General features: G+C 44.0%; 1 long non-coding RNA gene across 1 annotated transcript; it reads right to left on the bottom strand.

Annotated features, from left to right (window-relative positions):
* Positions 1-9,341: 9,341 nt before the first annotated feature.
* On the bottom strand, positions 9,342-11,405 carry LOC117244672. Its single transcript, XR_004498178.1, has 3 exons — positions 11,250-11,405; positions 10,081-10,152; positions 9,342-9,533 (listed from the first exon to the last, which is right to left on the bottom strand). It is a non-coding gene; the product is annotated as an uncharacterized LOC117244672 (long non-coding RNA).
* Positions 11,406-12,298: the final 893 nt, after the last annotated feature.

Here is a 12,298-nt window from a genome sequence, read left to right as displayed (position 1 = left end):
GAAAGAATTTAAGGTTGTTTGACTAACTATTGCAATAAAAGCTAGCTTTATTTTGAGTCAGACCAGAGGTATCTTCTGACTAACCACAGCCAGCAGCAGATGTTTTGAGACCTATAGAAGAACAGCCAGATTATATCTGGACGTCTATTTTTAATAACTACCAATAACCTCACCTTCTGTGAAGCACTCCTTCCATGTAAGTTCTGAAACGTTTGAGCAGATCACACAATCTTACAACTCCTACCCCAGAGAGAGTTTATAATGCAAGAGGCAAAACCCCCATCTACAAATGCAGGCACAGAGCTGCCTGGCAAGAGGCAGCCCAGAGCATTCATGGCAAAGCTGAGAATCAAATGCAGTCTCTTGCCACTAGGTTTTATTTTTAAAACTATCTGTCCAAAACATGACAAGAGTGATTAAACTAAAGAAATGAAGGCTTTGACAGATGACATTTCCTTCCAGATTTTCAGGTGCTGTTTCAGCCTGATCACTGAAATCTCTCATGCACACCTGACCTCCAAGTGTGCAGGAGCACAGTGCTAGCTCATACCCAACTGTTGCTCCATTCAAGCAAAACTATCTGCTTGAAGTGCCTCTTGCCTCCAGTAACTCCTTCTGTACCAGCACACTGATATCAGTCACGTTATGATTTATTAAAACATGCAACAGAGTTTTTGGAGTGTTTCCCCACCATTGTCATCATGCATGAGGTCCTGGCTTTGAGAGCTTTCTGGGTGCTGGCAGCTGGAGCTGGCAAGCTGTGGTCAGCAAACATTTGCAATCAGCAGCTGACTTCCCACTGTCACCTGCCTGTGTGTGCCAACAATTCAGTGTTTGCTTTTGTGCCCAGCACCTCACTTTGAGGGCAAAAGAAGGCCCCTCCAGGCTTTGGGACCCCCTGAGCCTACACATTGCCTACAGCTGTTGGATTTGTTAGTGTTCAAGTAAAAGAAGCTAAATAGTGTGTGGTCGAAGAATAGGGCAAATGAGCTGGCTCAGCTATGCTTTAATGATATTAGTCATGAATTTTTACTCACTCAATGTTCTCAATGCTTGCTTTCCTTTTCCCTCTATCTCTTTCATCTGTGTGAAATGGATGATATCAGTCCTGCTGAGACAGTCCTGAAAATTTTGCTTAGCTTTGTTACTTCCACTTCTGCCTCAGACTTTAAGGAAAGCCTTTGGGGTGTAAGCACCTGTAGAGCTAGAGGAGCTAATTCCCCATCCTCTATACCAGTGCCAAAGCATTGTCAAATCCCCACACTTCTAGCAGAAGCCTCCCAACTTCAGAATGCAACATGCTTTTACCTCTCCCCATGCACCAGCAAGTATGGCAGCTGATGGCATGGCTCCAGTACCCTCTAAATCTTCCCCACTGCTGCTGCTAGCAATCTAAACAGATGTCACCTCTTGTGGCATTTAGAAGGCCTTTGGGTTTCAAGTGAGAGTTCTCCAAGGCTACACTGCCAGAAATGCCAGAGGAGACCCAGCAAGAACATTAAGATTAAATCCCATCACTTTAGGACTTAAATTAATTGCAGAGCAAGGGAACCTGGATGAGGTAATTTATACACCTACTGAAGTTAAACCCCAGTTATATCCATTTCCTCCTCTCAGAGAAGTGTCTCTGATCTGGCTCTGTATGCAACAAGGTGAGCATATCAGCTTCTCCATCAATAAGGCAGAAATTTCCAACTCGCCTTTACTCCTGCAAAAGTCTAATGAAGATTAAAACAAAGTGCTTTTTTTCACTTGATACATAAAACATGAACTGGAACTCATTCCCACTCTGCCACTGATCAGCTGAGCAACCTCAGCCATGTCTTCCTGTTCCCTCTTCACAAGGAGTACCAATTGGCACTGCACCTAGCCCTATGCAACAAAGCCCTGCTGCAGCCTGTGATCCTGGTGCACCCATTAAAGGAATACCTGGACCTATCCTAGATGGCCAGAGGCTTGGCAGAGCAGTTGGGTTTGAACCATCCGCAGTCTATTTGATTCTGCAATGTTGATTAAGATCTTTTTGCAAATGAAGGAAAAAGTCAATTTCAGGCCCAAAAGCCTTAAAAATTTTCACTTCAGTAAGTAATAAAAAGATTTGTAAACTGTTATTTGCCTTGTGATAGAAGAGCAGGGGTATAGCCACTGGCAGCCTTTCAGCTCAGTACCTGCTTTTCAGATATCAGAGATATGATAGCTGTTCAGATCTAGTAGGGGTCCCAATGGACACTGTTTGAAGATCAAACTCTTGTAATTTTCCCTCAGACCAGTTTCTGTCAACCACTGCAGGGACCTGGTCACACTAACACAAGTACCAGACTTTCTGTTTGGCTACAAGCACCAGGGAGTTGCCAAATCTTTGGCTGAGCACAGAAACCTGAGAACAGTGACCCTGAAATAAGAGCAGTGCCAGGCAAATGGCTGGTTGATTCACCCCTGCACTCTCTGACATGTGAGGAACAAGGGGTTACTTAAGTGAAATGTCCTGACCAGGCACTGCTGGCACACCAACCTTCACTAAGGATGACATCACCCATCCAAGATAGCCGGTCAGTGACAGACCTCATCTGAGGATGGCCTCATTCTCCAGCACCTCTGATGGCACTTCCTGGAGTTGTGCCTCTCCAACCCAGTGTCTGAGTGGTCATCAGCTGAGAAATACTCCTGGTTTTCCCAAAGAGATCCCACAACAGGCATGCTCTGGCATAGGGAAGAGCCTAAAAATTAACTACTAAGAACTTCAGAGACCTAAAATCCATAGCTTTCCTATGCCTCTAGGATAGGGAACAAAGGCACTTAAAAGAGCAGCTCTGTCCCCAGAGCTAATCCATAAACTTCTACACCCTAATGGTATCCTAGGAATAAGTAGAGAAAGGCCACATGGGAGGTCAGACTGCCATATCATCATCAGAAGAGAGACTTTCACAGGCCTTCATTGCATGTAAGGCCAGGGACAAGGGCATTGCTTTCTACACCAGGAGACTGTAAACTCTCAGAAACATTTATAGGCTCTGGGGCCTCAGGGTTGCTTCCCAGTATCAGAGTGGTAAAGTTTCCTTTATGCTATCCAGAGCATACTTAATTACAGAAAAGAGAGAGAAGCAAGGGAGAATTTTAAAAGGTAAGTCTCTACTCAACCAAGTATGCTTCCCTCCCTGAGAGCAGACCATGCGTTTCTTTTCTCCCCTTCCCCTCCACAGTACCAATTTTAATAAGTAGTATTCAAATTAATCTGTTTCCCCTTTTCTCTAGCAGCTGCTTTACCAGCCTTAAACAACAGCCCAAACCACAGAGTTTCTGAGGCTTAATCTCCAAACCTCAGTTTGGAGATTACAGTTTTGCTACAACCCACCCTTTCCCTAGCACATATCATCAACACCCTACATACCCACATGCCCCAATCTTCCAGTTCTATCCTCATAGTCTACCTTTTATAGGAAAGTCCAGCTGCCCCGCTATTCCTGAGAAATCCCCCCACCTGAAAGGAGGGATAAGGCATAGCTGAAGTTCAGAGGAGGTCAGTCTACCTTTTTTCAGGAGAGTAGTTTCCACCTCGCGCTGCTCTCACTACAAACTCTAAAATGCACAGGCTGAGCTCCTAACTAGGCCTGAAAGAAATTTATTAATATATTTGACTGACCATAAGAGAGTGACCCACCATCTTAGCCTTGCATAAATGACACCCAGCCCAAGGCTTTTATATACAGGTGATTTTGGAAATCCTACCAAAGATAGTATGAAGCAGAGTTTTCAGAGGGGAGGAACTCTGTTTATTTTTCAGAAATCAGAGATTTTATGACTATTTTTTTCTTAGATGTTTTCTGAGTTTTGCCCTTGGAAACTCAGTAGTAATTGCTAGTTCCTCAGGAATTCTGGCTTTTGTTCTGTCAAGATAGCCAAGCAAAGTGGGAGGAAAACCAGCTCCAAATTAGCATTTAGCTGATGCTACAAACAACATATTTGGGGCCACCTTCTCCCTGTTATTATAGGGCTTAGAACATTTTGAATGTGTGCTCTTTGACTCACCTCAGATGAAGCCCCAGCCGTGTCTGCTGGTGGTCCAAGCCAGTCACTCGGCTCTCAATGACAGCTATCACATCTAGGGCACACTGGGGCTAAGGTCACAAGAGGACAGGGCATTGGAGACTGTTCCCATTTGTTAGGACATCGAGGGCAGAAATCTCAGAGGAATGAGTGATTTTTTGGAGGTTCTACAACCTCTCGAGTCACATCAGACACTTGCTCCTTTGATGTTTGGGGAAGATGGTGGGCATGGTAGGATGCTGCTGAATTCTCCTCTACTACATCATTAATGCAGTTGTTTTGGGAGAGAAAGAGAAAGAGACCCCTAGTTTAGTAGAAATGGTGACAGAGCCCTGATATCCAGGTTCTTCCTCTTAGAGAAAAACCTTGTTACTGGGGTCAGCTTAGCAAGCAAGATGCCATTTGATTAGTCAGTTGTTTTCTGGCAGTAGGGCCAGAAATGACTGCAAACTGCTTTGCCTTTGGCCAGACATTTGAGAGATTGCCACATTATTTATTTAATAAAGGAGTGAGGAAATCTGAACTGGATAAAAATAGCAAGGCTTGGATTAGAAAGTGGCTGGCAAATGAGGAACAGAGGTTCACTGTTGCTTTGGTATGCCTAGTGTTGCCAGGAGGACCCCGCAGTGTGGATATGGGTCTATTGAGCTGGGGTGGAAGAGACACATAAGACAGAAAAGTGGCCTGAGGAAGCAGTACCAGGTCTTTTGAGTGACTGACTGATGTCTTGGTTAAGAGAGGTAGTAGTACACCAATGAAATAAACTCTCTCTGGTGGAGACTGCACACAGATATAGTCCTTGCAGCCCAGCAAGCTGGAAGACATACTCTTGGAGGTGAGGTACACTTTAGGGTCTGCTCTTCTGCCACACAAGATGGGAAGTTCACTCTCTTAATGGTGAAATACTATTAATTGTCCTCACACCTCAAAACCTCCCCATTAAAATGTCCTTTGTGAGATTTTTTAGTCAAAAGGGAGTTTTCCTTAAGAACTGATGCTTCCTATCTGCTGTGGTGTTTCTAGATGTGTGTACTTAAAAATGGAAAAGGGGCCAGAGGGTTAGAGAGTCCAGTCTCCTCAAACCTGTGTTTTTGCTCCCTCTTCAGATGGGTGGAGCATCCCCTTGTAAGGGAGGTACCAGTTCCTTCTCTGGTGTCATACTTAGTTCAATTCTCTAAGGAGTTACTCCCTGCAGAGAGCCACCGCAATTTCTACAAAATTGCCCTTTGGGATCCAAGAGATGGAATTAATTTCTTTTCCCTACTCGGGCAAAGCTACTAGCAGGCAATGGAAATGGCACACACATTATGTCTCAGGTGCAGCGCTGCCACTTGGAGGGCACTGACCTCTACTCTGACTGCAAAAGTTACATCTTCAGTCATTTCAAAGACATAAAATGGTTTTACATATGCACAGTTTCCTCTGTCACTTCTTATCACGTGTCTGATCTGGAGTCAGTATGGCCAAAGGATTGTTCAGATAAATTGTTTCATATATAGACTTGGATGCTTCTATTAAGATAATGAGTGAAGGCTGCCATCAGGATCAAGGTCTCCATTGTTCTGGGTGCTGTACAGTATCAGTGCTACATTCTGTATCTTCACGCTATGAGAAACCCACTGTCTCCAAAGGCTTACAGTCTAAGTAGACATTTGAATGAGGAGAGAGACTGAGGCGTGTGAAAGAAGAATAATTTATCCATGATCAAAGGCTGAGCTGGAATTAGAAGAGCCTGTGTCCTGGGTGGGATGTGTTATCTCCTCTTAGCATAACCACCTACAAATGACTGACACCATCTGTAAATACTCATAATAAAAAGCATCCCAGAAACAAGACACGTGTAATTTCTTAGGACATTCTGTTCTTCCTCTGGTTACAATCCACGGGCAGGTAAGGGCTGTTCCAGCAGCTACATGCAAGGCTTCAGATGTAGCAAAAACAGGCGGACCGTGGTTGTAAGAATGACTCCTGCCATATGCAATCATCTCTCATCACACCCTGTGGTGCTAATAAAAAAATCCCTTCAGAGAGTGCACAGTGTGCATAATGAGCTGGAGTAAGAGCTGAGGCAGCATCGCCACCCTGGAGTCGGACAGGGAACTGCAGGCACGATGTGTCTGAATTACAGATTCCCCTTCGGTCACCCTGATGGCATGAAGTCTGAATTATGTTGCCGTATTTCTGAAAACTGAGGAGAGGAAAGGTTGAACTCTGTCTCCAAACAGGTGCTGAAATCTGACAAGACAAAATCTGGGAGTTAGCTCGTCTTTTAAGGTGGTAAGGGGTAAGGATAAAGCTATGTGAAGTACATTATTCCAAAAACATACCACCCTGTGATGGATAAATATGGACATTTGTATGTTCATATTCTAATGTGGTGGTTGGGGTTTTTTGCCGCCTTCTCTCATGGCAAGGAATGCTTTGTCCTTCACAAAGTAGGGCTCATTCCTACTTTGCGTATGTTAATGTGGAACCAGTGCAAACTTTGCTATTGATTTTCATTCTGACACCAGATACAGTTCCCCATATAAATGCCAGTGTTTGGGAAGAGCTGACTTTAAACAGGATCCTTTCGTACTCCTGAGGCAGTGCCATCCTAGTGTACCGGGGTCTCAGCTCACAGCAACATTTGGCCAGAAGCCAGGATGTTCTTGCATCTTCTGCTATAGAGTACCCGCCTGAGCAGTGATTTGTTGTATGGGCACCCTCAGCTCCCTCTTCTTCTCACTATTAGCAGGCTATATCCTGATTTGTTTTCAGCTCAGATGTACCATATGAGACACCATTGGGCTGCCTGAGTCTGGGCAAGTCATTATCTATATCATGCCTCAGTTACCAGCCCCTAGTCAACAGCTGACACTTCATAAGTATACTGAGAGGTTGCAGTATCCCATGTCCTGGGATGCTGCAGTGATGGAGGTGAGATAAGAATGACTTTGTAAAAGATTTATACAAAGCAAGCTTGACTGCTGTAAGTTGTAACAAATGAACATAACCAGCCAAAAGTTTGTCACCGGGTATTGGGTCCTCTCAGCAGCACCTGACAGCACAAAGCCATCTTTCCTACCTGTGATTCAACAGTGCCACTCAAAAAAAGCTTATAATATTTCCAGCCACAATTCTCTTTCCTTTACTCTCTGCATCTCTGCTTTTTAGGACTCAAGGGAAAAATCTTGATTAGGTCTCAGACCATGCTCTTAACTTGTAACCAAAATATCTGGTTCATTTTAGATGGGAAAAGAAACATCTCCTTCAATAAAGCACCTCTTTGTGGTGGCCCACATCAGTGGTGAAACCTTGTCCAAGCTGGCAGTATGAACACAAGGCTTGTTCCAAACAGGCAGACAAAAGTATTGCTTTATTATTTATGCCTCTTTCTTGGGACACTTATAAAAGGGGTCAGGGCTGTCCAACAACAGTCTATCTGTAACATTTTTCCAACAGCCATTATTAAAGGTACCTCGTGTTTAAGATTGTGACAGAAAGCCTGATAGTGGCTCCATCAGCAATGACATTTGTAAAGGATTGGTGATAGATTTTGTGCTGCCAGTTTATCCTGACCATCTTGGAGCTGTTTCTTCATCTTGGCTGTCTGATTCAGCCTCCAAGCTCATCATCATCATCACCATTTATTGGGACTGGCTGACTATTCTGACAAAAGAAATAGTCCTAGTCAATGCAGATGACACTGGGGAACGCTGGAGCTGGAGCCAGATCCTGCACCCTGGGTTTTATGGGGAAATGATTCAGCTTTCCTTACCGCTCACTGGGAGCCACCGCACCCCATGGGCTGATCTCATGTTCACCACTAAAATGCAGCCACTCCCAAGGTGAAGAGTAGCAACAAGTATTACACGCAAGGCCAAGAGGATTTCTCAGCCAAAGACAGAGGAGAAAGGTTCTAGTATTTTAATGTACAAACACTGAATGTGTGAGAACTCTCAGGCAAATATCCAGGGCCCACACGCAGCAAGTTTTGGTCAACACAGAGAGGCCTTATATGCCTGCTCAGTCTCACTACCCCCATAATTTCTGGCAAGCCTTTTGACATTGGGTGTTCATTGGAACATCTGATTGCCTGGAGCCCAGGACTGTCAGCTTGCCTTTCTTCTGAGAGAACAGCATGTTCCCAACTCTGCCATTTCCAGAGGAAACAAGCCCCAAGAGTACTGTAAAGACTTGGGCACAAATAGCTCACACTGTGTATTGTTTTCCAGCTGGTCTCATGATTTTACAGGTCTGACTCATTCTGAATAAATGCAGAAGGTTAGTCATGATAGTCAGCTGTGGGCAAAGAGGAAGAACCTCACTGGACTTACCCCAGTGCAGTTTTCATTGCTGTTGTAGGGCAAGGAGCTGAGCCAGATTTGCTGGTCCCTGATCTTGGGGTTTGTCCCAGGACTTGTTAAGGGGCACACCAGTGAGAAAGTGTGGATACAGATCTGTGCATACTGCTGAGAGCTCAAGAGCATCTGCTTGTCCCTGAGCTAAGGCCAGATAGGAGTTGGTAGGAGTCTCATTGGCTGCCACAGTGGCTGGCTGTGGGAAGTGTGCTCCAGCACACAGGAGCAGCTGCACTGTGGCTCTACTGACCTCCAGCTGTGGGCACAGCCACCAGCAGCTCTACACCACTGCTGTGACACAACCAGTCAGAACCATCTTTGGACTTAACCTACTCTGAGGCCTCAAGATATTTGGTCTGGAGAAACAGGGAATTTTTAAGCTTAGATCTTGTGCAGAGGCTGTTGTCTGCGCTGGACATGGCCATGTCTAGCACAGCACAATTTCACTGAACGCCTGCAATCCAGGGATGCTCTTCCACAGGAGTGCTGAGCCACAGCCCAGCCACAGGCCAAGCTGGGAGCACCATCTGCCGGCTTTCACATGGCAGGCTGGCTCGTCAGAGGGACAAATTACAGGGTAACCCAGAGCTGCTTATGCCGCTGCACGGTCATTAGACCGCATAGCAAATCAGAAATGAAAAAAATCACCGGGTTGGACAAATCACTCAGCTGAACCTCCTCCTGTCAGCCTCACAAAAGGGACTCCAAACCAGTCAGTCTTTCTGTACTAGAGCTGAACAAACTGACTTAGGTGAAGGAGACCCAGTTGTAAGTTATCCAGAGTTATGTAGGGCTCTTGCAGAGCTTGTGAACAATTCCAGCTAAAGAAGTCTGAAACATGTCACTGGGCAGTCTTTTTAATGCTTCATTCTTACAGTTCAAAATGTAGTTTTGTTTACAAGTATTTATGATAATAATAATATTGAAGGGAGCACTGAGAGCATGAAAGGGAAAGAAAATGTATGTCTCTGGTGCAACAGTGTACCTGTTTAAGCAGCTCCCAAGTAGATTTTTCTTGTGTTCCTCAGGTCTGCTTCATCAGGTCAAGTCACTTCCCATGATGTGTGATGGTTGTGTCCCATCCCACAATTCACTGCAGTGGACAAGGATCCATTGAGCTGTCTCTGCATGAACCTTACAGAGAACCTGCAAATGTGAGGATACTCTCAATACTGGTAAAGCATAAAGCTGACCTCATAGGAGGCTGCTCTGCATGTGTCACCTGTGCAGAAAACAGTGTGGGGGAACAGTGCTAGGTTACAAAATCAAACTTACAGCAAAGAGGTCACACCACTATAAGGATCTTCTGGTGTGTCAATACTGTCTTTAATGGCACAATCTCAGACTAATATAGCTAAACACAAAAATAAGCAGAGAGGCTTCTGGGCACACTAGCACCTTTCCTGCCTTTTCAGAGCCAACATGCTAAAAATTCCATGTTTGCTTCCATTGCATGTCAGTTGATCTCATGAATGCTATTGCATTTCCTAAGCCTTTATTTGGGCTTTGCTTCTGGAGCCACTTGACTAAAGAAACAGAATAGCACAGGGTATGTTCAGTATAGGACTGTGAGCAACATGTACATCTCTTTGGTGTGCTGGTGGATGTTTTGACGGACTTTAGATGCTATTGGAGATACATTTAGTTGGTCCAAAAGGTAAAGACACAGTCAAAGCAATTGAAATTCACTTACTGAACTGACAGCTGAACCTTCCTGAGACATTTCAGTCCTTTCAGGTTTGAATTCTGTTTGTTGCCTAGTGTCCTGGGGTGATAAGATTAGATAAGATTAATTTCCTAGACAAGATTAATTTCCTTTTAGTTTGATCTCATAACTTTTACATATCTTTTTAACAGAAGAAATGTCAAATTCTTTCTTGACGTTTTTAATGGCCATTTTGTTTTATCAAATCTATCCTTTGGGCACTTTGAATTGCCACCAAGAAACTTTTGAGATGTTTGTGAGCCAAGCTTGGAATTATTACCCCCACTTCTTAACCTCTTTTTTCATATCCATCTGTTGCATTGGTACTGGGGTGAAAGGCAACAGAGTGCTAAAGGCCTTTTTTTTTCATTTTTTCTCTGACTTTTGTGATTACCTGTACAAGCTCTTTTAGGATAGTCCAGATTTTCTCTGTACTCTGGAAATTAAACTTAGATATACTATACATACATACATATATATATATATATGTCTATTTATTTATTTTTTTAAAATAAATTGGAATTAATTGGTAGGTTCTCTATCTGCTGCTGTCCTCAAGTCCTGGCTGCCATTCTGGGAGATGAACAAATAGACAAACACACATTACAGTACTCAGTGCAAAGGTCAGAAGAGATCTGTATTGGCCAGAGGGTCAAGTGGGGTAAGGTACCAGTTCTGGCCATAAAATGTATTTTAATTCTCTCTGCATCCATTTAGTAAATTTACCAAGCTTTTGTCAGTAACAATAACAAAATCTGAGGAACATTATAAAACCATTTTGCATCCCATTTCTTTAGAGAGTGCTTCATAGAATCTTTTAAATAGGTTTTGAGAACTGTAATTAAGTACTTTAAAATATGTTTGGGGCAGGTTTGTTTTAGACTTTGCCTCCAGCTCCTTTGATTTGAAAAAACATGCTTGTTTCCAGGAAAGTGAGTATTGCATTTAATTGGAATTAGATGTTGGCAGAGGAGGCTGATGTTTCCAAAGCTGCTGGTGCTTCTGTGAGCTTGGACAAAGGCCTGGGTGACTCTTGCAACAGTTAATAAAAACAATTAATTGCATCTGTTTATTTTGGATACACCTACTACTTATTTTTTTCCTGCTTTTTGTAATCTTCTTACTTAATTTGTCTCAGAGTAACAAAAACAGCTCACCCCAGTAGGAGCCCAATGGTATCCTTCCTCTCCTATGGGTCAAGAAATGTCTGAAGTGTTGCATGATTTCAAAATGCTGTTGATACCAGACATGAGAAATGTGAAAACTCCAGCTCAAGAAACCTGAAACAGACTGTTGGAGACTTACAAGAAACAACTGAAAATTCTTCCCATTTCTACCATCAGAAATAGATCCCAAATACAGAATGGTGACATCTCCTGCATCTCACCAGTGCTGTCCCAGTGGGACTGAGCCCCTTGGCAGACCCTCAGCTCCCCTGAGGCAGCATCAGCCTCTGCAGCTCCTCTCTACACCGAGTCTAGGACAGCCTGGGAGGAGGAGCACAGCTACCTCCACTACTTGAATTAGGCCACCAAAACCATTAAACTGTGCTAAACATCACAGCATTGAAATTTTGTTTCAATAGAATTAAGAATTAAAAATATTGTTCCTAAAAAATAATTTAAGAATAAATAAAAGGCTCATTTCCCTCACCCTTTGGTTTTTGGGGTTTTATATTCTACTAGACAATTCTCAAGCTTTTTCTCAGCATACACAACACTAGCTTTTAAAATGCTTGAGGCTCCAGGACCTAGGGTTTTAATGAGTGCAAATACCATTGGTCTTGCTGCAATAGGACACAGCTGGGGGCAGCTAGCCCTGGGATAAATTGCTGCCACCTGCATTTTCTTCTCCTCTAGGTGCCCACAAACTGACCAGCCATGCCTGGTGTGAAGGGGTGCCCTGGCTGGACAGGCAGCCCTCTGGGTAAAGGTAGTGTTTTGCCAGTAGTGTCCTACATGCAGTACATGGCCAGGGCTCCCTGACTTAAGCATAGCTGGGCTCAGTGTGAGATGACCAAAATCCATCAGAGAGCAAGTCTCTGCTGGGCAGCTTTCCTTTCCTGAGACTGTGCAACCCAGGAGAGATTTTTGTCCACCTGAAGTGTCCCCAAGCAAAGCTCAACCTTCGGCCAGCCCTGCGCAATGGCTCAGCTACACAATTTCAGTCCTCCTCAAATCCTGCCTCAGTCCAGCATGGTAGCTGT

The sequence above is a fragment of the Parus major genome, chromosome 6 (genome assembly GCF_001522545.3).
Source record: "Parus major isolate Abel chromosome 6, Parus_major1.1, whole genome shotgun sequence".
In the NCBI taxonomy this organism is placed as follows: Eukaryota; Metazoa; Chordata; class Aves; order Passeriformes; family Paridae; genus Parus; species Parus major.
The sequence above is the reverse complement of the archived record's forward strand: the minus strand, read 5'-3'. Positions and strand labels throughout refer to the sequence as shown.